At 40.0% G+C, this 25,140-nt stretch overlaps 1 protein-coding gene across 1 annotated transcript in view; it reads left to right on the forward strand.

The window, feature by feature from the left end:
• The window catches only part of LOC121630435 (ephrin-A5b-like), an 88,746-nt gene that overhangs the window by 47,341 nt on the left and 16,265 nt on the right, over positions 1–25,140 (forward strand). The window lies entirely within an intron of this gene.

Consider the following 25,140-nt stretch of genomic DNA (forward strand, 5'->3'; position numbering starts at 1 on the left):
CCAAGTAAATCCTGGGCAAGTATCGCCGATACCGATATGATACTTTTTTCTTTAAATTTTACAATCATTTACTGATTTTGCCTTTAATTATTGATCCTGATTATGATTGTAATTAAACACAATACAAAAATCTTTGTCAAATAAAACTGAATGGCACAACTAGAAACTTACATTTAAGCTTCTTTGTTTGTTGATATTGTTTTATATTGTTTACAATGTATCAAAATAATAAAATACCTCTGTTATTCCCTTTTTATTTCACACAGTCAACATAGCAAATTAGCTAAACAAAAGTGAAACTTACCATTGGTTGGGTCTCACTGACATTCTTTGGCTTTTTACCGCTCTTTTAACTCCCTCTGCAAGAAAAACATCAATTTCATCACGCTGGTATCGTTTAATACCAATACTATCCTTGGTATTAATAATATCGATATTTGGCTGAATCTGCTCAGCCCTAGTTTAAAGACTCAAAAGAATCACGATAAGAGACCAATGAGCCATGCAAACAAGAAAAAAGTAACTCACTCGATGCACCACACCGATCAGATTATTGTGCAGGACCATCTGGAAGTTCTTAGAAACTCTTCAGAAAAGACACAATAAAGCAAGTTTGAAACAAACTCCGACCAGTCAGATGAACCGAATGTCTGCACGAAAACAGCAAAGCTGCCATTGTTGATTGTAATTTAACCTTTGAAATCCCTCTGAATCCGACTTTGTCCGCCGTAATTAACAGTTTTATCGGTTTTATCGGTTGTGATGGCTTCTCTCGATTCACCGTTTGCTTTTTTGTCTCAGAGCCTCTAGCCAACGATAAACGGAAATCTGACTGGAGTGTCCTCCAGCTTTCTCAGTTTTACCTGAGGATGTGTGGGATGTTGATCATAATTTTATATATTCTTGGTAATTCAAAGCATCTTTGCTGCTAAGGTGGCACAGCAGACTGCATGTGTTTTCCACCTCCTCGACAACATTTGCAGTAAATAGTTGTTTGGTCCATGTCCGACCTTTTAAAACTGAAGTATCTCCAGACAACAGATACAGCTCCTTTTCACTGTATCATCATGTTCCCTTTCTGAACTTTCTCTATTGTCACAGTTGAACATCTCTAATAACACAGCTGCTCTGCTGTATGCAGGTTTAGTGGTGCAGCAGTGATAAAGTCCCCCCTCAAACAATATTCCTCTTCGCTATGTTCTGAAAGTTTAGTCTATTTAAAGTGGTGTTTGTGTTTTCAGACCAGTTCATATTATAGTAAAATAAACTGTTTTCGGTATGACCTAGTATACGGTCCAGCACTAACCATAGGTCTTAGTATAGGAGGCTAAGTAGTCTGAACTTTTGTGCTTAGACTTAAAAATTATTAGAAAGATGGATTCTCTTGTCATCTTGCAAATCTCATTGAAGTCCAACTGCTTCATGACAATAAAACACTTTCTACCGTCTCATTATTGACTGATCTGTTACAACTGATAACTTATGAGTGAAAATCACATGTCTTTTGACCTTTTTAAAACAGGAATAAAAGATTAAGCAAGTGGCCTAAAACTGAGAAAAGAAACCGGGAGAAAAGAGACACAGATCCTGGTCTGATAGGCGAGAAAGGTCAGAAAGGCCATTTACATTCTCCTCATGTGCTGTCCACCTAAAACCTGCTTCACATCTGCTGCTCAGCTGAAAGAGCAGTTCAGGTTCCTTCCAATTAAGACCCCCCCACCGCTCCAACAAACACATCACCGCCACTGCTTCTGCTGCCTGTATGCACGCTGCGTCTCTAACTTTGGCTTTGTCTGCCCGCGAGTTCGTTAGACACTAAATCAGACATTGTTTCTAAGCTCTGGGCTGAGTGAAGTAGTTTTCCCCGAGCTTGCCGTCTCATTTTGGAAACAAGCTCTCGGGTCCCGAGCCACCGGCCTCCATCTGCGTCCTGCAGCTCCGGGTCTTGTCACCTGACACCATCTGCATGCTAAGAGGGCTGTGAAAGCCTCTTCAGGCCAACCGGCACACATTGCAGGGCCCTGCGCTGTCCGGTGACAAGTGTGGTGGGATGAGGGCCAGAAGGCACATAGGAATGCAGCAGACACTGTGTGTGTGTGAGAAAGGGAGAGACTGTGTTTCTGTTTCCACATATGAGCTGAGAATTGAAGAATTCGCTCGCTTCAGTTCGTTAAAGGACATTCTAGTTATTTTCTTTATTTGAGAATTTCAACCAGCTGAACTGCTTGATTTTTTAAGTCATGCCAGTTGTCCTGTTGCCTGTTTATCAGTAAATGGGGTCATTAGTATTTATTAAAGCTGGGATTTCTGTAGTAATCGGATTACTGTAATAATCGGATCTGAATAATTAATATATTTGAAAGATCCTTGTCTACATTTACCAGTCCATTATGGGATTTATTTTAGAGTGTGTACTAGCGTGTTGACTTCACTTCCTGTTATTTTCAAAACATTGGCTGTTTGTTAAAGACGGTGGAGTCCATGGTCTTAGTGTTAGCTTCCACTGTGTGAGATAATAAGCTGCTAAATAGTTTACAGGTGAACGTGATCCAATGGTGAATGGAAAAAATCTGAATTTGGCAATATGTCTGTGAGAGAAGCTGATTTTGAATGGCAACCTGTATATATGCTAAGATCTCGCTAAGATTTCTTTTAAGCCAGCTCTATATAATTGTACCAAAAGTTAAGAAAAAGAAACATCTAAAGCAACCCAAAATGTTCATATTCCGAATATTTTAAAGTTAATTAAATACACACTCATAGTTGAAGTTGGAATAAAAGTTGTTTTACCTCCTCTCATAAAATAATTGTGACATTGTGATTTATTCTTCATGAATAAATTGCTTCTCACTGAGGCAGATAAAATGTGATTTCTAAACCATATAAATATGAATAAATAAAAATGTTTCTTAAAACAAAATTATTTAAACTTCACGGTATACATCTGGACTGTCCAGCTCTGGTTCTTGAGGCACTACAATCCTGCAGGTTTTGAATGTGTCCCTGCTCCAACACACCTGACTCAAATTGATAAGTCATTGTGCAGAAGTTCACAGGTCGATAGACATATTTAATCTGAGTCAGATGTGTTGAAGCAGGAAGCGTTGAAAACCTGCAGGCCCTCGAGGACCGACTTGGACGCCCCTGGTATACATGATGCATGTATTTTAGATTAGATTCATAAATTGGCGACATCTTTTGTTCCTGTTAAAGTCTTCTTATATTTTATCCTTTTAATCCCAGTTATGGTCACCCATGTACCTACAGCCTGTACGCCACATAGCTCCAGTTTAAATAAAGAAGTCTTATGAATAAAAAAGTTGATATAACAGAAGGCATGTCTGTAGTCCGTGTAGGCCATGGCTACTTCAGTTTCATCACAGAAAATACTGATGTTGTTTCTATTATGTCTGTGCTTGTCCTGCTTTACTGTTGGTGTTGTATTGCTGCTGGTACCCAAATTTCCCTGAGGACTCTCCAAAGGGATTAATAAAGTATTTCTATTCTATTCTATTCTATTATAAGTTTGGATTTTAGTAGTTTCCGTTAAACTTTGTGGTGGATGAAAGGATTTCCATCATTATGTTACAGCAATAAATGAACGGTTTGATCAAAGTTTTCCTGGAAACACCATTGATCCATTGACCTATATAATAGTAACTGACTCACTACTAATCGTACATGATTAAAATTGATGGAACTTGTGACTCATTGCACAAATAAGCTGTCAAGTGTCAGTAATAAGCTGGCATTTTTCTGGATGTTCTGCCTCTGTGTGAGCTGTCACTCCTGACCCAAGCTCAATTGTTTGAGGGATTATGTGGATTCCAGCTTTTACCTGTAGAGAGAAGTCGGTGTAATCAGTCAGCAATTACAGCTGCCGTTGTACCACTGGATCCAGACACATACACACAACCATAAAGGCAGCCCGGGGTTATGCTGTTTATCAAGAGTTCCTTGGATCACAATATGCACACCTACTCAAACACCACCTGTGTGAACAGAGTTCAGGTTGGAGCAGTTTGCATTACCTGAATGATGATCGCAGGTTGTCAGAGCAGTAAAAAGGCTTTGTTGAGGTGGATTAGCCGTCTGCTGGACAGGGCTCAGGTTACCTCCTGGGTAAGGCTCAGCTAGCGCCTAATGACAAAGACGAGGTGCACTATGTGACCTGTAGGTGTTAAACTGAGACCTCTTCTCAACTACGATGACCTGGCTCTGCAATCGGACAAGTCGAATGTGCAAGATGACATCTCCACTCCAGGATGACTTCAGCCAGCGTTAGCAACACCTAATCTGAACCCAGTGTCGGGACCACTGAATTACTCCTTTGTGAGTGATCATAGTTTGCACATTGGTTAACATTAATATGAGGGGCTGCTAACCCGGTCAATTACTCTACTAACTGGCCATTAGGATTGCCAGTCAACCAAGAAATCTTTTGACAATCATTAATTTTATGGTCTTGTTTTATGGGGAAAGGTCTGTTAAAGGGAAAAAAGGTGATGTTTTTGAAGTTTCCTCCACTTTCCTATTAGAATACCTGCTAACAGATGGTTTCAGAAAAGGATGATGAATTTAGTGCCTATTAAAGCAAAAGCTGAAAATTAGAGCACAATAACTCCAAGGACGGACAGTTTTGCCAAGAATTTGTTTAGGGTTATTTCTCACATACTTGACACCCATGACAAATATTCCACACAGTGAGACGGAAACAAACCGGGGGAGGGGGGTGAGTGGCTACCCATGGCTTATGTTTTACCCCGGGCCCCTCAGAGGGTAAATGTGGCCATGCTTCTAATTACATTTGCATGACAGTTTCACCAAAGTGCTTAACAAATACTGTGACAAGAGGAGGAAAATAGTAGATTTGAGCAATGATTCCACCGACAGAGCTCAGGATGTTTAACGGTTAAGTCTCTGCTGAGAAATAGTGTTAATGGTGTATTTATCTCCACAGTGAGTAATGTTCCTCACTTTGATTTGATTTAATTGAACCTAAACACAACTGTGGAGAATAACATGAAAAATGTCTAGATGTTTGCGTCTCTGGTTCGGCTGCTGAAAGCCTCGCTGTCCGAGTAATTGGCTGTTCAGAGGGTAAACACTATCTGAGAAGTGTTGAGCATGTGAAGTGTTTGCCTGTGTATGTTCACGAGTGCTGAGTGCAGTGTGTGTGTGTGTGTGCTGACTGATGCTGGTTGGGGTGATTTTAAACTCTGGCCTTCTGACTGTTTTTAACACAGATGTGTGGTTGTAGGTCAGGCAGCAATTTTTAGTTACTTAACATCGGAATATCAACAGACACAGGGCAGGTGTCAACCAGACCTCAGAGGCTCTGGAGTGGGCGTGCATTTATAAGTTCACCTGCAGGAAAAAAGGTCAAAGACATGACCTCTCTGAATTCTGACTTCCAACGTTCCCATGTGTTTGGGTGTTGATCTAAGCCCTGCTCTTGCTCCACAGCTGATTAATAATCGGTCAGTGCTGGGTGGTATGACCTATATTATGTTTATTATGGTATTTTAAAAAGTCACCACCTGGATTAGATGAAGCAAAATTATAAGGACCTCCTATTGGACGATTACTGCATTGATGATGATGTTTCAGATGGCAAAAGTTATTTAACCCTATCTTATACAATGAGTAGCTTCTTAAACAGCCATGTTGGAAGACATCCTGTGGCTTTGGAAAAGATGATAATCTGTTTCAGAAGGGTAAAATCATCTACATAAATTAAAGAAAACATCTAAGGAGATGGTGAAACTACAAAAGCTGGGTTTAGAACTGTCCAACGAATTGTTAAAAACGAAAGGATAGTAGGGGACCATCATCTTCCAGGAAGAAATATGGTTGGAAAAAAAATCTTGAATGATGGTGATCAGCGATCACTTAAACTTTGGTGAAATCAAATTCACGACTATGTTTAATAGTGAAAACAAGAACATTTCTACATGCACAATGTTTAGGGAACTCAAGGGATTGGAACCAAACAGCTGAGTAGCCATAAGAAAAAAAGACTTCAGCTGTCTAGAGAGCATAAAGACTGGGCTCTGTAGCAGTGGAAGAAGGTCATGTGTTCTGATGAGTCCAGATTTACCCTGTTCCAGAGTGATGGGAGCATCAGGTAAGAAGAGAGACAGATGAAGTGATGCAGCCATCGTGTCTAGTACCTGTGAGGGCAGTCTGTGATCTGGGTTCCTTTACAGAACCAGGGCTGTAAGATTGTGAGTGCCTTCCTGCAGCCTTCTCAGTTTCACTTGAAGATGTGGAGGGTGATCATAGTTTTATACATTCTTGGTATTTTTTTTATTTGCTTGTGTAGCTGCCTCTACAACTTTAGCTCGACAACATTCATGCGGTGCATCAGTGAAAAAAGCCACCCCTCCAAACAGTTTCTCACTGTGTCACCTTCCAAACTGTGTATGCAGTATAAGATAAACTCATATAACATGAATGATACTCAGTTTTCAGTCTGAACCTGTATACTACCCAGCACTGTAACCAACTGGATTTAATTAGAATGAATCTTGAAAAGTCCCTTGAGATGACTTGGATGAATTGAAAGGAATTGAATGGAGTCAAATTCAATAAAAAAAAAATTAAAGACCAGAACTATAGTTTTTATCATAGATGCAGTTTAATTTTAATGTTTACATTCGTCCAAATTACCAACATCCCAAAAGATCTTATGTTGTTTTATGTTTAGTATTGTTATAACTCCTCACATGCAGACATCTTGTGGCAGTGAACAGCTGTTTCCCTCCTAGGGTGTTCCCTCTTCTAGCCAGATAGAAATCAAATAGTCTCCAGACAACCCCAAAGATAAAGTATAGAAAACAGATGAATAGATTAAACTTGTTTATCTTCTTCTGTAAAATGCTGTGACCTTTGAAATGTGCTAAATCTGATTAAATTGAATCCAGAATTGTTAGTAAAAAGGGATTTTTGCACTCTGAAATAGAAATTTATGCCTCAAAATGTGTCAGCTAGTCAAAGCATTGTCTTCATGTTTTAGGAGTAGTGAAATAGGAGTTAATTTGGCAAGCCAAGCCTTTATTTCCTGTAATTGTGATCCTGACATACATCTAAATGTTTCTCTCTTACTCTTAACCTTTAAATTAGCACCTTGACACATGTGCAACATTTTAATGACTTTAATGAATGAAACTTATGCCAGCCTCATCAGGATATTTTAATAAATTCTAATTGGCTGACATTAGCAAGCATGAACTATGAGCTGTTTGAACATTACATCTGCGAAAACATGAGCATCATCTTGTGCATGTTAGCACTGCAGTTTCAGCAGCACTACCACAACATGCAATCCTCAAGCACAGAGCAACTCGCCACAAACAAGTATTTCTCCTGTTTTGGTGTCAGTTCTGTAAGTTAATCATGATTATGACAGGTCAACAGCATTAGTAGGTCGGGATGTGGTGTTAATGAAACAGGATACCAGTTTATTGAGTTGCTGCCCCTCCCCGATCAAATAACAGCAGCATTGATTGAGCTTTGAAAAAAAAACTCCTCTGAGCTCTTGTAATTGGTGAGGAAATCAAACCTGCGGCTGTTTTGATAAGTGGATGGTCTCTCCCACCACTAATCTTCCTTCCTCAACTGCTGAAGGACAGGAAGGAGGTACATTAAGGGCCAAAGAACTCAAAGTCGTAAAAAGTAATGACAGCGTCTGCTGGTGCTGGCAAGCAGCTATATGGTCCAACTGTGTGCCTACAGTCCATTATTTGAGGGCACTGTATAAGCAGTCGTATCTTTTTACAATGATCCTAATGGTTATGGATGAAAATGATGGTGCACATGATGACGGTGCTCTTTCCACGAGGCACTAATGGTGGTCACACGCCATGTAGGACGGGAGAGGGCGAGCTGCTAATAGCAGTGAAAGGGCAGAGAGAGGGAGGCAAAGGGGGGGGGGGGGGATTGGGGGGGGGGGTTGTATTAAAAAGATTAGAGATGCAGGGTCAAGATGGCAGCCCTGAGCACAAGTGAAAGACGAGCGCTCCGAGAGATGAAGACGGCGATGGTAGTGTAAAATGAGCGGAGAGGAAGGGTTAAGATGGCAGGTCCAGCCCTGCAACGCTCTATGTCTCCCCAGGGGGTAGATGAGAGATGAGAATGCCTATCATTCAGTGGAGGCGAGTATATTTATCCAGAGCTCCACTCTAATACTCCCATTCAATGTGTTTTATATTCCCGTTGAGCTTTTTCTTCTTTTAAATCTTTCATTTTCAATTTTCTCCCTTCATTTTCTTTTTTTCCATCCTGTGTCCTTTTCGCTCTTTTGTCTCTGAAACCTCTTTTGTTCCACCCCAGGAAGCACTGACGTGATGGTTTTCAGGTCTCATGGCCTAATGAAATGCAAGCCCTACTATTAAGGTCACTATAAGTAATATGGGACAAGGTACTGTGATGTGGCAAGTGTGTGCAAAATCACATAGAAAACTAATAACTTTTTAAGAATGATAAAGGGAGCAACCATTGATTAATTTAGGTTGCTTTTGTCATTTTTAATAAAAAAAAAAAAAATCCCATGTTTGGTTTTAATTAGACAATGGTAGTCAAGACATTGCATTTTGCATTCTGCAGCTTGCCAGCTAATCTGTTCTCTGATAACTGTACGATAATAAATCTGAATTTCTCATTTAACTACTGTCATTCACATTATTAGTCTGTTTTTGTCGTCAGATAAGACAAAACTGAAAAGACAGCCATTCACAACTCATTTAGCTAATCTCAACATGTGTTTATGTTGCCATCACATTCTTCTTTGTTGCAAAGTTTTAATTAATATACTCCAAAATATGTCATTTTAACAGTAATCATAAACTGAGAAAAATGTGATTTTCTTTTCAAATGATAGTTGTTGCATGTTTGTTATAGGCTTCTTTATGTTGCCTTTATGTACATGAATTGGTAAGTCTGTGTCAAATGCTGTCAAACGTCATTACTCATATCCTGTGCAACACTGTCCCCATGATTACAGGGGGTACCGTTCTGTTTGTTTTGTTTGGGTAAGCGGAAGTTCTCTGGAAAAGAACAGAATTAAGCACAAAATGAACACAGGCATTATGTGTCGCATATTAAGTGTAGCATAAATGAGCCCACACTTATGGTATGCTGCAGTGTTTACACTGGACCATATTTTCATTAATATCTTTCAAATCAGTTCTTCATAAAATCTTTTGTGACCATGCTCTTTGGCTTTGTCTGGTTTTTGTTAACATCTTAGCTTAGAATGCTATACACGGTTTGCTAGAGCATGACATTGCTGACATGATCTTCTTTTTCTTGATTTACCACCACCTTGTAGAGGCAGACTACTACCAGGTGACGTTTAAGACATAACAACCCCGGGTCAAGGAGATAATCACATAAACTCTTCAACTTCTGATAATTTAAATCCTACTAAAACATTCAAAAGTCCTTGCCCAATTCTGGTGCTAGCTAGTTAGCATTTACACACAGGCAGTGTTAATGCTAACTAGTTAGTATCAGTATTGGCACTAGTCAGTGTAAATGATCATGGAGGTTTTTAGTCAAACACAACAATTAAACAGAATATTAATAATTTTAAAATTGTTGAATCAGGTCAGTATATGTGCATTAGGAATTTATGTGTCTAAGCCGAACAGTAAAACTGGAAACCGTGGTGTTGAAAGGCACATGTCAACCAGCACATTTAGCCCACCGACATTATAAAACCTTCCCAACCGGAGTCACGGGGTTTGACCCGCACACCAATAAACTAACTTAAGCCAACAACTGTCATCCTCCATGTTTTTGTCTCAACAAATCATCTGTTCAGTTGAGTTTTTTAGCTTCCAGTCATTCACTATAGTTAGGGCTCTGCCAAATCTTGACTTTTCTTTTTTTCTTTACCTCATTTTTCACCTCACAAGCGAGTGCAGGCAGCGACGGTGTCACTGTCGACTGTCAGAGCGAAACAAAGAGAGTTGTTTCATGCTGCAGCCTGAACAGCAAGCTAGTATCTCCACTCCAATAACGATTACATGAAGTGGTGTGTTAAATGAGGTGGCCCACGGTTCAGAGGCTTGGGCTAATCACTGCAGTCTGCTCCCTAAAATACAGTGATAATAAAGGGCGAAGGGGAGGATTCAGTTGTCTCCAAATGCGTAATTTAAACCCAGCACACACTGTACTTGTAGAAACACAGAGTACTCCACTGTGACTGGAAAAAGAGAAAAAGAACATTTCCAACACAGATTTTCAGGAAAAGCGATACACATCTGTCTCACATCTTCTCTTCGGCAAAGTGTGGAGGTGAGGGAGCCGTCTGCCTGTGTTCTCAGAGATGGAAGCCGGCCGGCGTTGAGGTAATATATCAACAGCGGCTCTGTCTTCCTTTTATGGCCCTCTCCATCATCACATAGATGTAGTAAATCCTTCCTCAAACTGACATGAAGCTGCTTACATGTGGCTCTTATCTACTGATTTCACAACTGGCCCAGATTCACCTGAGGTAACAGTTTTCATACCAAGGAAGGCAATGAAAGCAGATCTGGGATCAGTTTAAAGCATAGAAAGCGGACTGGATGTGTGTCAGCCATTGCTGAACATTGGCCCGTGTTCCTGGGATGTAATGTGAATGTGAATTTCAAACATGTGCAAGGTGTGTTTCAGGGTAAGAGTGGGCTTGGTTCGGTTTAATGTTGATCAGCTGTTGGGCGGTAGCTGCTGCTTTTTATAAAATAGATTTCTCCTATTTTTTTTTTGGGGGGGGGGGGGGGGGGGGGGGGGGGTCTCTGAGTAATGTAAGTTGTCTGCAAAGTAAACCAGCCAGCATTTTTTTATATTGTTAGGAAAATGTGAGATGTGCAAGAAAGATGTGCAAACAAAGTGAACTTCAGTTTAAAAGGCAAAACCAAAGTTTGCAGAACTCAGTTTTGTCAGACTTAAAAAAAAATCATTATTTAGCATGACTGCCTTTTATTCTTTAGCACAGCTGATCTCGTAGAAAATCTTTCTAGTAACTTCAGCTTTGGATGTTCTTTCTGTTCTGTTCTCTGTCAAGTTGATCCCACACTGCTTTAATAATCTTGAGCTCCAGGAGAGGATTCATCTCTCCATAAGACCTGTTGTCACTAATTTTCAGTCTAGTTCGTGTGTCATTTGGCATACCTCAACCTTCTCTCCAAGTTTCTTTACCTTAAGAATTGCTTCTTGACATCCACTCTTCCGTGGCGACCATTTTTGATGGGACTTTAGATGGAGCAGCTGGTCCAGATGGATCTTTTTAACGCTGTTCATCAGCTGTAGATGGTTTTTGGGCCAGACAGTTTTTTAAACTATATGCCATCAGCTAATAGCTTTTTGGGATCACCTTGTTGGAGCAAAAACTGTTTTGTACAGTTGTGCAACTTACTAGGAAAAAAATGGTAATAAATTTACATGTCTCGCAGAAATCTGCTAGAAACAAAGCTGAAAGATACAATTTATAGTAGGATTTTTACTTAATTGTCTATTAACCCAATGCTGGTTAATCCCTTGTGTTAAGTGCATGTTAAATGACTGGAAAGGATCAGGCACAAGAATTGGTCCAAAGAAAACCTTGACCTTTATAAATCCTGGAGAATTATTACTCAAAACCATTTTATATGATTAAAAGAAAGTCAGGTGCTTTGGAAACAAAGTGTTTTTAAATGCTGTTTATTTTTGAGCATATTTTAACACACTGCTGCACCCTTATTTGCCCCTAAATCCTTCTACATTGGACAAAAAGAATAAACTGTATGGTGGAGAGCGGTAGCTGCTAAAAGGTTTGTCTTTATCCTTCTACTCTGACACAAATTCACCTTTCTAAACTTTTAGCACCCGCTGCCTCTTGTGTGCATTAGCATCAGCAGGTACATATTCACGTGTGCTTGTAAATTTGGAGTACCTCTCAGCCCCATTTATGCTTTGTAGCAGTTGGAAACCATTTTATATGCATTGAAATTTGCCCACTGGAGGTCCCAAAAGATGGGCCATTACCTCACAGAGTGGGTGCCTCTGACTGTGCTGAATATGTGAATGAGGAAGATGGCCTCCGTAGGCGCTGACACTGGAATGCTGCAGCAAGTGTGAATATGAAATACAGCCTCTTAAGGTGGAGCATGCGAAACTGAGCCTGGGACTTCTAAAGGCGGTGCGTGTGAATCTGAGCTGGAGCCTTCTTAAGGCGGTATGCGCATGAGATAGCCTCTGGTTTGCAGGCTGATGGACGAGACTCTGACAGACATTCTGCTTCAAGGGGGCGGGGGGGACCCTTGGGGGCAGATTGAGTGGACCAGGTGGTATGGCTTGGTGTTGGCATGCAGGGCACTCACTTGGTGCTTCTATGTTTAGCCTTTACATGATGTTACATGTGCTGTTTTTCCTGGGCCTGCTGTGGGATGTAAAGGGGAAAGAGCTTTACTTCCTAAGTAGCCCCGTCTGCCATCCTTTACGTGTTAACCTTTTTCTATTCGTTTTAGAATGTTAACATTACCATGTGTAGCTGCAGCCCTTATTACAGCCCTAGACAAATTTTTATGTAAGAAAAAATTTAAAAAGTGGAACATCTAACTTGAAGTCCTGAAAGGACCATTAAGTTTTCATTTAAGCCATGTGGGCCATAATATACCAGACTGTTAATCATTATGCCGATGAGCAGTGCTTGGTGGCAATACAGTTCATACTGAAAACCAGTGTTTATTTTTCTCATATGAATTATACCACAAACACTGATGAGCTTAGACAACACTGGGAAAACTTTGAGGGGATGGGGGGACTTTTTCCCTGCTACACCCCTCAACCGGCATGCAGCGGAGCAGTTGTTTTATCGGAGATGTTGAAAATGGACGCAGAAAGTGAAGCTGCAGCAGACTGGGCTGATCATGACAGAAAAAAAAATTGTTCTCTGGAGATAAAAACAATTTGTTCTCTGGAGATACTTTGGTTTAAAAAGCTTGGACGTGCTGTAGATAAATATTTACTGAAAACTCAAGCTAAAGTTGTCGCCATTGCACCACCTTAGCTGCAAACATGTTTTGCAGTAGGGCCCCTCCACGTCTTCAAGTAAAATTAAAAAAGATAAAAAGACATCACCTCTAATGTGTTTTCTAGAGATGCTGCCTTTAACAAAAATTTGTTAGCCTAATACTGGACAAAGGTGGATTAAAAGCTGTGATCAATACACTCTGGACATTAAAATTATTTATTTTGGTGTCAAAAAAATCAGTGCTCAGATACTAATCAGTTCTAAAGTTGTGTATGGTCCTGTAAACCAGTTTTCATGTAATACCATTTAGTTAAATTTATCTCATCTTAAACCGATAAACATGCAGATAAAACAGGACCTGCTGTTTTCAGACAAAAAGAAAGTGTCAGCACTTCCTGCTTCTATTAAATCCACTCAAGGTGTTTCCACTGTTTAATGGCTTCTAATAAAAACCTACCGATCCTTTCCTACGTGGTCGCTTGGTACTTCTTATTTACATGTTGTGCGCACGGTACTGATTATTTTGTTTGCTTCTAACTACTTTAGTTAACTGTGTGCTTATTTGAAACAAGTCTCTCTTGAAAATTAAACTCTGTAAGATTACCTGTATGATGCTGGGCATACACCAAACGATTGTCACAGTCACAGATTAAAAACTGACAGTCTTTGGTAAAACTTTGGAGTCTTACTGGAGTCACAGCATGCTCCTGTCTCCTCAGTTGTTAGGTTTAAGGTGGTAATCTGCGCTGTTTCATGTCAGTCTTTTTCTAGTCTTGGATCTATGACAATATCAAACATGTTGATATTATCGCAAGTCGCAGTGACGCAAGACAGTCAACAAACAACAGATGAGCTCTGACAAAAGCACAAACAGGAATCCAGACAGTCAGAACAACAGCAAAAACAGACGAACAAACAAATACAATTTAAAAAATTAAAATTAATAATAATAATAATAAAATTAAATAAATTAAAAAAAAGGTCGAACAAGAAGCGGTGATGAAACGCCGTAGATGGACCGTTCAGAAAGAGGAGCGGATGGTGGAGCTTGTGGCAGATCAGCCCTGCCTGTTTGATATCAGCTGTCCAACATATCACAAAAAAATGCTAAAAGAATCTAGTTGAGGTCTTGTAAATAGTGACCCCACAAGAAGACTCTAAACATTTGTTGTTAGATGCGAACAGATAGTTTTCCCAGAGTCTTTTCTAAGTCTTTTGTGTGTGAGCCCAGCATAAGTAAAAGTTAAATTAGTAAATTAACATTCCATTTAAATGTTGTTCATGCAGATATAACACTGTGTGAGTGAAGAAAATACAATATTACAATACAGTACAAATATATTTAATCAAAATTAAAGTATTATTTGGTGCCTTTTTTATTGATACCAATTTGAATAAAATTTTCTTGAATTGTTCTCATAATTAACATAAGATACTAAATAACTGTTATGAAATCATGACACAAAATGTCAGAAAATTATGCAAGAATACTTAAACAATGGCCAACTTTTCATATATTTCCCATGATCTGCAAGTCTCATGAAAATAGATAAAGCTGAAAGAGTCATTCCATTTAAAAACATAAAAATGCCTTTTCCCTGAGAGCTGCTTCTCTGCATGATTGGGCAACCATAAGGATTCCTCTCAAGCTCGTCTTATTCAAAAGGTTGTTCAGGGATGGGAACTGGAGATGCTTCGGGGCTGTGCAACCCGTTGAGACGCTGTTTGTGAAATTGGGCCAAACAAATAAAGTAAGAAAGAAGCATGCTAACATGCGGACCTCCTAGCTAGTGTACGAGACCTGTGGGAGTTTTAAATCAAGGATGTGCTCTCGCCCAGTTCCCTCGTTCACATCGCTGAAGTTTTTTCTCACATCATTTTGGCTCCTTCTTTCAGTACTCAATCTTTCACTCTGACAACCTCAAGCACGATCCTCTCTCACCCTTTTGTCGTCGTACCACCACCCCCATCGCTTCTCTTCTCAGAACCTTGAACAAAACATTTTCCAAGCCCGGGTTTTTAGCATTTCACCATTTCCCCACAGAATGCCTGTTACTCAAACGAGTCGGCCCCGCCACACTTTGATGTGTGTGAGACTTCACTGGTGGTTAAGTGCCGGTGTGTGTGTCTGTTTGCATGCGGTCATGGTGGTGTGTGTGTGTGTGTGTAAGCAGGATTGTCATGGGCGGGTGATTGAGTCCAGACGTTGCGGGTTCCTCTCTTCGCCACCGTCCTCCCCCTTCCCCATTCCCTGGTTTAGAGGTTTAGAGTGTGCTGAGCCTGGAGCGGGCGGGGCTGTAGCTCCCTGGGGTGCAGTAAAGTGATAGGGCTGTGCAGGGGGGCAAGGACTGCCCCTGGGGAGGGGGGTCAAAGGGCAGAGTCTTGGCTCTGCAGAGTGAGGATCAGGTCGATGTTACTCAAACATGCTTCAGGTGGGGCCTTCCTGCAGAATTCACTGCTGCTTAGGCTGGCTCACATCTGGGTTTCTGTGTGTGTGTTAGTGTGTCACTGCAGACCTCTTTGTATTTCTTAGTGCGGCTTAAGTTTATTTTTGTTTTTTCTGTCTTGAATACTGTCAGTAAATTACTTTTTTCCTCATGGACTTTCTCTTTTTTGTGCTGCTTTAAATAAATTCTATAAAAATGTATATATTGATATAGAAGATTTCCTAAAAACAGCTAAGATGTACCAAGATGGGATATTTCTGACTTTACATACGTTTCACGTGGGCCTATTTGTGGAAATTTGACGCATTTTCTACAATGCAGCGAATTAAGCTTGTTACATTTTTCAAGTCTTTGTTTTACAGGCAAAAGTCTAAAGAAATGGTTTTTGATGCCTTCCCCAACTAACACAGACAGTGGCTTTTGTAGCTTTTGTTGATAACATCTTGGATGGACTTCTTCATCTTTGCCACATAGACAGTGTTGGGAGTAAGTATCGATATTACTTTTTTGAGTAACGAAGTAAAATAGTGCATTACACTTACACAAAATTACTTTACTGGACTACAGTAACGTGTTTTTCTGCGCTACTCGAGCCGTGTTTGCCTATGTGTAAAGGTCTGATCTGTTTTAAATGGTACGCGCATGCTGTGCTGCCTGTGTGTGTGCTTGCCTGGGCACGTTGCCATAGAGATCGATTTGCGTGACGTAGCTGATTGTGCGGCAACTTAAGAGAAAGAAAAATGAAGCTGGAGAGTCGGAGATATGGGCTTTTATTCGCATTATTTTTAGTTCAGTCCAGTTTCAGTCCAAACTTGTGGTGAAAGATCCTGCTCGCCGGTCAGTGGAAGGGGTCCTTCAGCAGCCGACCCCCCAAAAACAAGCAGCCAACCCGCCTAAACAAGCTAAGCTTTTTTCAACATTTCCTGGAGCGCAGCAGCCGGTAAGACAGAAATGAACAAGCTAGTTGCAGGGCTCATTGTAGGAGACATGCTCCCCCTGTCAATTGTTGAATCGCCCAGGTTTAGAAAAATACTAGATAAAATGATTATGAGACAAATGTGCCCATTTCTTCCCACAGACAGGGATGTTGTTCTTGTTGTTTTAAAGCCATTTTGTTTACAGTATACAATAAACACTATGCAGACAGGCAGGGATGATTAGGATATGATGTTTGTCCATGTCTACAAGGTGAATTAAGAAATGGTAAAATAATAAGTAGTGGCGTTACTTTTCAAATGCAGTAACGAGTAAAGTAATTTCATTACAGTTTACAGAAGTAATGAGTAACTAGTAACTAATTACTTTTTTAGAGTAGCTACCCCAACACTGCATATAGAACATGATTTCCCAAAATTAACTGAATTGTAGGCTCATCTGACTACAGGACAAGTGTCCATTCTCTTTCTCTCCATTCGAGATAAGTTTGAGTCCAGAGAATGGAGTTGAATTATGGCCTCCCTTTTGTGTACTATAATTTTAGGTTGTGTCAAATAAAAATGGTTTTCCAAGGTATTCCTGAGCCCATGTGACCAAATTGACCATGGTGTACGGCGGTTTCTCGTGCACTACCACACGTTTCAAAGTTTACAGGAATCCAGCGATGGTTTCCATCCTTTTCTTTTTGCTGTGAAATTTTGTCACGTTCCCTGAATCTTTATTCACTGTAGATGCTGAGATACCAAATTTCTGTATTTTACTTTGAGATATATATTTTTTAACTTACTAATGATTTTCCGACTGATTTTGGCACAAAATGGAAGACTTAGTTGGAAAGTTTAAGCTTTTTGCAGATGCTTGCATTTTATAACCAATGCTGACACCCTTACCTTTACAATAATGTGCTTATTGTAGACTCTATAAATTCTTCCATTTTGTTTCATTTGTTGCTGGCATACATTTTTACATTTCTTTGATTTCTCCAAATATAGTGCACCTAGTTTGTGAGGACACTTGAGATAACTTGTGTCTGTTAAATGAAGGTTTAAAAAAAAATTTGGAAAACAGCTAAATTGAGGTTAATTGAACTTTTAGAAACCTCGCAGTTTTTTTGGGAAATTCTGTTTGCAATTTGATTTTGCATACAGCTACATAAGCTCATTAAGCCAGGAGCCCACAGAGGGACTGTAGAACGTTGTCTTCCTTGTATCCACTGCTTCTATCTCTGTCCATCTATGTTTGGTTGTTTAGAATTCAATAACAGAATATTAAAGTAGGAAGAGAAAAATAAGAAAAATTGTAAAAGTTAATGACGCAGCAAGCTCTGATGTCAGTTATTACTTTACTGTATATCACCCAAAGCAGCTGAACAGGTTTATGATAACAAACAATAATCACTTCTCAAGAATCAGAGCTGTTACATTGGACTATAGAGCCTTGCAATTTAGTGGTAAAAGTATACATTTTTGGTGTACTTTTTGTATGTTTAAGTTTGTTTTGCTGCAGTTAAATATGACAAAGTCTTACTGATCTGAAAAAAATAAATGATGCCACCTGGTTCTTAATTTATTTGTTATTGTCCATTTTTTCAGAAGAGGAATGAAATCTAAAGACGTAATTGATGCCGCGACCTGAAATCAGTGTTCATATTCTGTGATGGAAGAGTCTGCCCATGTAAGGCTTATATGGATAAATCAAAGTTAACTATAAAGGAGACAGCCTAGTTTAGAGACAGAAAACACACAAATGAGATGAACATGACATTTCATGGGAGTTGAGCTTTTTTTTTAAAGACTTCTTAAACTTCAGACTCCGTCCCTCATCAGCTCTAAGATGGACAACAGTGAGGTCAGACGATCACCTGGGCTCAGACACTGACCAAACACACTGGCTGAATAATTGGCTGTCACTAACCCTTGACCTCAACTCAGAGTCTAAGGTGTCAGATTAATATCGATCGGACGGGGTGAGCAGCTCGTCTGGTGAGAGAAATCCTGGTATGGCTGCTTGATCTCCATCAGAATCATGGTCATACCTTAGGGGCTTATGTCCACAGAACAGAAATATGTAGCATCTGCAGACTGTTTCTCGGTCTGCTTCAGCAGATGCTGGTGGGAGTTACGTACGTGAGGTTATTGTGTTGTACAGTCCATGCACACCACATGTTCGTCAAGAAGCACAAATTGTATGGTTGGAGCATTTTGATTGTTGTAAACTGGTGTCATGACAACCTGAACAACGGTGGGGGGTGGGTTATGAGTCGCTCTGTTTGACCCTTGGGGGTTTTACACTGACTCAGTGATGGAGGCCTGCTGTGTGTGCTCTTGTGTGTGTTGACTGACACCAGCCTTATCCTGCTGTTGCTGCTTTGACCTCCTTGACACCAGAATAGAGCTGTGAGTAATTAACCTGCTTCATCCATGTAGGAAAGAAGGACAAGCGCTTATTGAAGTCAGTTTCTGCGCTATCAGAAATACTCATCCTAAAGGGTCAGGTCACTGAAATGAAGTCAGTCCTGCCTGATTGCCTGCTGTTTTTTTTAGTTTTCTGTTTCTTAAAAATATGCACATAGAGATTAGCAGATATTTTTTCAATGTGAAATAATGCTAGTTATTTTTATTGTCTGCAAGAATTCCTATTTTTATTATTATAATTAGTGAACTGTTGATTTAAGTAACAGTTCAGGAGCCTCATATACACTCACTGGCCACTTTATCAGGGATTCCACTGCTCTTTCCTTTAGAAATGTTTTAATTCTTGGTGTCACAAATTCACCAAGGTGTTGGAAACACTCTGCTGCCATGATATCATCAGACAGTTTCTGCTATATTGGATTGAGATCGGGTGACTGTGGAGGCCATTGGAATACTTTGAACTCATTGTGATCTTCTAGAAAGCAGGTGAAGATGATCTGAGCTTTGTGACATGGTGCATTATCTTGCTGGAAGTAGCATCAGAAGATGCTACACTGTGGTCATAAAGGGATGGACATGGCCAGCAGGAATACTCAGGTTGGCTGCGTGGTGGTTAAACCATGGCACGTTGGTAATAAGCGGCCCAAAGTGTACCAAGAATATCCCCCACAATATTACACCACAAGCCTCATGCCTCATATAAGGCAGGATGGATCTATGCTTTCATGATGTTTCCACCAAATTCTGAGCCTACCGTCTGAATATGGAGCTGAAATGTTGACTCATCAGACCAGCAACGTTTCTCCATCTTCTATTGTCCAGTCTGTGAGTCTGTGTGAATTGTAGCCTCGGTTTCCTGTTCTTAGCTGACAGGAGGCACCCGGTGTGGTCTTCTGCTGCTGTAGTCGAACTGCTTCAAGGTTCGATGTGTTGTGTGTTCAGAGATGCTGTTCTGCAGATCTTGGTAGGTACATGAGCTTATTTGACTTCCTGTTGCCTTTCTATCATCTCCAACCAGTCTGCCCATTCTCCTCTGACCTCTGACATCAACAAGACATTCTGGTCCAGACAACTGCTGCTCACTGGATATGTTCTCTTCTTCAGACCATCCTCTGTAAACCCTGGAGATGTTTGCATGTAAATTCCCAGAAGATCAGCAGTTCTTGAAAAACTCAGACCAAAGACCATGCCACATATAAAGTCTCTTAAATCCGGACAATGTTTACATGCCTAAATGCATTGAGCTGCTGTTGTGTGATTGGCTGATTAGCTGTTTGGGTCAACACGTAATTGAACAGGTCTGCTTAATAACTTGTTTTAGCACAGCAACGTCTGGAAAATGTTCTCACTTCAAACTCACCACATTCTGATGCTTCTTCAAACTTAGTTTCCAATTCACTGCATTACCCTTTAGCATTTTTTCAATGCACAACAAACTTTCTTCACTCTCACAAGAGAAACAATACCACATCAAAGCAGGGGGCTCATTTTAACATAACACTGACAAGTTCAGTTGCCACCAGATTAATGTGAAGTCCTTCTGTATCTGATGGCGTGTTCATCATGGTGCTCCTAGACCCTGCAGGATGCCTAATTCGCAAACTGGGGAGGGTGAATCTTGAAACAAACCACCATTTGTGTGTGTGTGTGTGTGTGTGTCAGTCTGTACCTCTGCATTGAAGGGGCAAGTTAGTGATTGGCACAGTCAGGACCACCAGGATCCATCTTCCTGCGTCTTTCCTTCCTCTTGCTCCCTCTGCTGTGTTTTTTTTAACTTTCTGAGGTGCCTTCCCACAAGCAGCAACATGTTTTTAATCTGAGACCAATTATTCACTTCCCCTGGTTTTGTTCCCAGCAAGAAAAATATATATCAGAAGCAACTGTCTATAGTTTAGGGGCTCTACCTTCCTCATTTCTCTGCTGTCAACACCCAGCCGGACCGAGCCCTCTGGCAGGCACATTATGTGTTTAAATACATTCTCTGTGTGTGCTTGTGAGGCTGCAGACAGATGTGTGTATATAATTAGCGAGCTAAGTAGTAATGGCTTTAACTTCCCAGCGGTGGAGAGCTATGAATGATGGGACAGGTGGAGGGAGGGTGATGGAGACCTCCTAACCCTAAAGGCAGCAGGGTGGACAGACCCCATAGGTGACATCATCTCATGATGAGCGGCTGATAAGTCTCTTGCATAGCTCCCCCTAGAGGCTGTGATCAGGAACTGTGCATTCTGATTATGTGTCGTTAAGGTTTTTGTTGAACTTAGTTTAAGGACTTGATATAGAAGCAGCGTGAGGTTTGCAGTTTGTGTGTTTTCATCTTCCAGTGCAGGCATTGTATGTGCGTATGTGTGTGAGGACAGAAGCTTATGTGTGACTGTAACTGAAAAGCATCTCTTTTCTCTTTGTGGAATAACCCTGGAAGCTGTCCCCTATCTGACCTGATTGTGTTCATGAAGAAAACAACAGGAGGGGCTTTATCTTCTCCTCTGACTCCCTTGCACCACTACTTCTGCCCTCTTGTTTTGTCCTGCCTTCTTTTTTCTTGCATTTATTTTGGTGTTCTTTTCACTTTTACTTCTGCCATCCACCTTTCTTATTATATTCAGTAATTTGGATCTACTCCTCCCTGATTTTTATGCTGCCCTTTGGTTGTTTCAGGTTTTTTTTTTTTTTTTTTTTACTCCTGTCTCATCCCTTCTTTTTTCACTTTACAACAAGCGCTAATCAAGATTTTGGTCCCAATTCCACTTATTTAAAACCGAGTATCTCCTTTTAAATTACACACCGAAGTCATACAAAGTCATGCTGTGTCTATTTTGACATTTTCGTTGCTCTGTAATCCAAGTAAAGACAAGCTCATTTTTGTTTGTATGTATGAGTTGCTTTTGTTCTCATTAACTTGAAAAAAGAAAATAAAAAAGCTCCTATAGGTGTCGTCGTCCCCCCTTCACCTGGGATTATGTAAACTACTTCTGACCAGTCAGTGACTTGCAGTAGACAGCAGTTAGCAGGGAGGACGCTAACTAGCTAGCTAGGCTAAAAAGCTACTAAAACCAACTTCTGGCAAAAGCTAATTTTCAAGATCTAAAACAACTCCTATCTCTATAAATAAACATTGCATTATAACGTCAGGCATGTATCTAGACTGGCTCTACATTTTTCCATATGAAGACTACTGTTGGGCCAGTTTGTGCAAAGCTAACTAAGCAAGTTAGCTTAGCTAGCCGATCCCTGCTTCTCCAAACTGACTCTTTATACTGCATGTAAGACACTGAATCATAAGTTCTTCCCACTGTAGGTTTGCACTTAAAATACGTCCACACCACAGACATGTTGATAATCTGAAACAATTCTTCGGAAAGCTATATTGTGGGAAACAATTTCCTCCTCCTTGAAAAAAACAATTTTTTAAAATTCCCAGGTTTTAACAAGTTTTTGTGTTTTAAACATTAAAAAGATGTAAATGTGAAATAAAAAACAATCTGGATTTTTTTTTATGACAAACTGTAGTTTATTTAACAGTACAGATTCAGTGATTAAAGCGGACAACAGTGTTATTAAAGTTTAAAATTTAAAATGTGACAGCTTGTGACATATGTATCCTGATAGGATGTGTGTGCAGACAATTTTCCAGTTTTATTCATCACAATAAATTAGAAAGCAAATACATAAAGAATTAAGTTTCCCCCAGAATGTAATTTCCTGGCATCACAGAGAGGTTAGAATATTATTCAAGCCCTTATGTTTGGAGATAAAACACTTTATTTATGGTTCAACAATTTCTCAAGAATCTCCTTCAAAATTCCCTGGAAAGAACTTCTATAATTTAGCACAAAAGAGGCAGCAAATAAAGATCTTTTAGTAAAGTTGATCTTAGATAGACGTGTTAATTGGTTTAACAAATAAGTAGAACATAAAAATCCAGACAAATATTTTCTGCTTTGCTCTCGTATCCCATGTCCCCCTTGTTTCCTGCTCTGCCATTCCTTACCTGTTGCCAGGCCACTGAGTGACACAAACACAACAGATGGGCTAAAGAAAGCAAACAAATGGGGGAGCTGGCTGGAAAGAGGGATTATCCCTCGATGTGTGCTTTGTTAAGAGCTCTGGTTACTGATTCATTGATTAGGCCCTCAAACTGGCTGTGAGTAATTCATCCATCAGGGAATCATTACTCCCGGGGGACAAATGGATTATTAGTTCTTTTATTTAGTTAACAGCTCATTATGACACATTTATAACTGATACTGAACCGTTGAGACCTTCTTTTTCATTTTCTTCATCATTTTCTTTGCCTCCTGCAATCAAAACCCTAAACCCTCGATCAGCTTTCTCCACTCATGCTGCTCAGAAGAACAGAAAAAGGAAAAACACGTATTGAAATGGCTTCGATCAGCTCTGCGAAGGCTTAACGATTTCTAAATCGCCTATAAACAACAAGCCATTTGGAAAAATAAAGGAGAATAAATCTTCCCTTGTAATGAAAGTGAAGAAGGCGCAATGTTGAAAATTGCTAATATTACGTTGGAGGCTTAATCTGGACAAATAAATCAACGTTTTATGCTCACAGTGAAGTGGGTGATGGATACTCTCATAGTCTCATGGTGAGGTACAGAGTATAGAATCACATCAGAGGAAAAACAGCAGGAAAGGTTTTGGCTTAAAAGATGAAACCATAAGGCAAGAGAGTATAGCAAGTGTCATGTGTCTCTTTACATCTTGACTCAGGCTGTGTGTTTATAGCTCTGTTTCTTTTCAATATTTCACTTGTGCCACTCAAAATCTCCTTATAGCCTCCAGCTGGCAAACATCTGGCTCAATCTATTTTCGCTTTTTGACCCGCTATGCATTTTTACTGTCTTTGCCATAAATGCCGACAATCCATCCAGCCACTTGGGAGCATAATTTTAGGCAGTTGTTACCCTTCAATTCAGTTCAATAGCTGAAGTTCTGGTTGTAAAAAGGGACAGAGAAGGAACGCACTGAAAGCAAAAACAAGAAACGGGTCACCCAAGCTATAAAGGGATGAATGTTGTTCTAGGGCCTGTAGGTAATCAGGGGCCTCAGGGTGCAGCACCTGCAATGTGTAGCCCTATGACACGCCATTTACGCTGCTCAAAGCAATCTGTGCTGCCCTCTGGTGGATATCTAAGCAATCTTGACCCTACAATCTAATTCTACCTGTCAAAAGATAAAAGTGAAGCAGATCAACAGTGTATCACATTGACTGCTACAGATTAATCAGCTGCAATTGTTTCTGAGGGGATTTCACACCATGACACGCCATCCTTACCCATCTGATGGGTGCAACAACCCTCACATAAAGGTGACTGAGGAATGTTTGGATTGCCTTTTTTTTTTAGCCACTTCACATCACACCTCACCGCTCCTTGTTGCGGGCGTTCCCCTTGTGATATCTCTGTTTATTTGCTGCAAGCATTCCACATGATCTCCTATGATATTTTCTGCAGCACCCAATAGTAAATTGTATTGATCTGTATTATGGCTGTAGAGGTGGATGAGATTCAGACAGCAGTACCAATATGAGCTGAAGTTAAATGAAGCTCAGCAGTACTTAGAAAGTGTAGGACTTAATTGCTTATTTGTCTTTTGTTCTTTTTGAGTTTTCTCATTTGCTGATTTCTCCAGATGTATTTTTTTCCTTTTTATTCGTGTACCAGACTGTGCAAAAGTCCCCTAATTTTTTTTAATGTTAGAAAATAACAGGATCAGCACTATAGTGAAAAAATGATCAAACATAAACAGAAATTCAGTATATAAAGCAAAAAAAAAAAAAAAAAAAAAAAAGACGTATTAGACGGACAGAAGACTCCGAATCAGTCTTGAGCTTAAAGCTTAATGGGCCTTTAGTCGACGTTACAACGACTAGCTTTGTTGTAATTTCTTCCAGGAATAAATCTCCAGGCTACTTGTTGTTTGTTCCCGTTTGTTACATTCTTTGTCGAGATGATCCCACTTGCTTCAGTAATGTTTGAGGGTCCCGGTTATGGAGACGATTCATCACTTCATAACACCTGTTGCTCATTCTTGTTTCTTTTGACTTTCCTCTGCCTCTCTTCCTGTTTTCCCTTTCGTATGAATAGGTTCTTGACAGCCACCCTTCCATGAAGAGGTCTTAGCTTCACTTATTCTTCCAAACTTTTTTCACTTTCTCTAATTTGCTTTAAGGATGCATATGCTGTGTTTTTGGGTATTTTCGCCATGAAATGGGAACAAATATTGTTTTTGTAACAGGCTGCTACTAGCAAAGTGCCTAAAGATACCAAAAAGTGGTTTGGGGCTAAGTTATATCTGATTGGTAGACACAAATGTGTGTTAGTTG

Source organism: Melanotaenia boesemani, chromosome 19 (genome assembly GCF_017639745.1).
Source record: "Melanotaenia boesemani isolate fMelBoe1 chromosome 19, fMelBoe1.pri, whole genome shotgun sequence".
Taxonomy (NCBI): Eukaryota; Metazoa; Chordata; class Actinopteri; order Atheriniformes; family Melanotaeniidae; genus Melanotaenia; species Melanotaenia boesemani.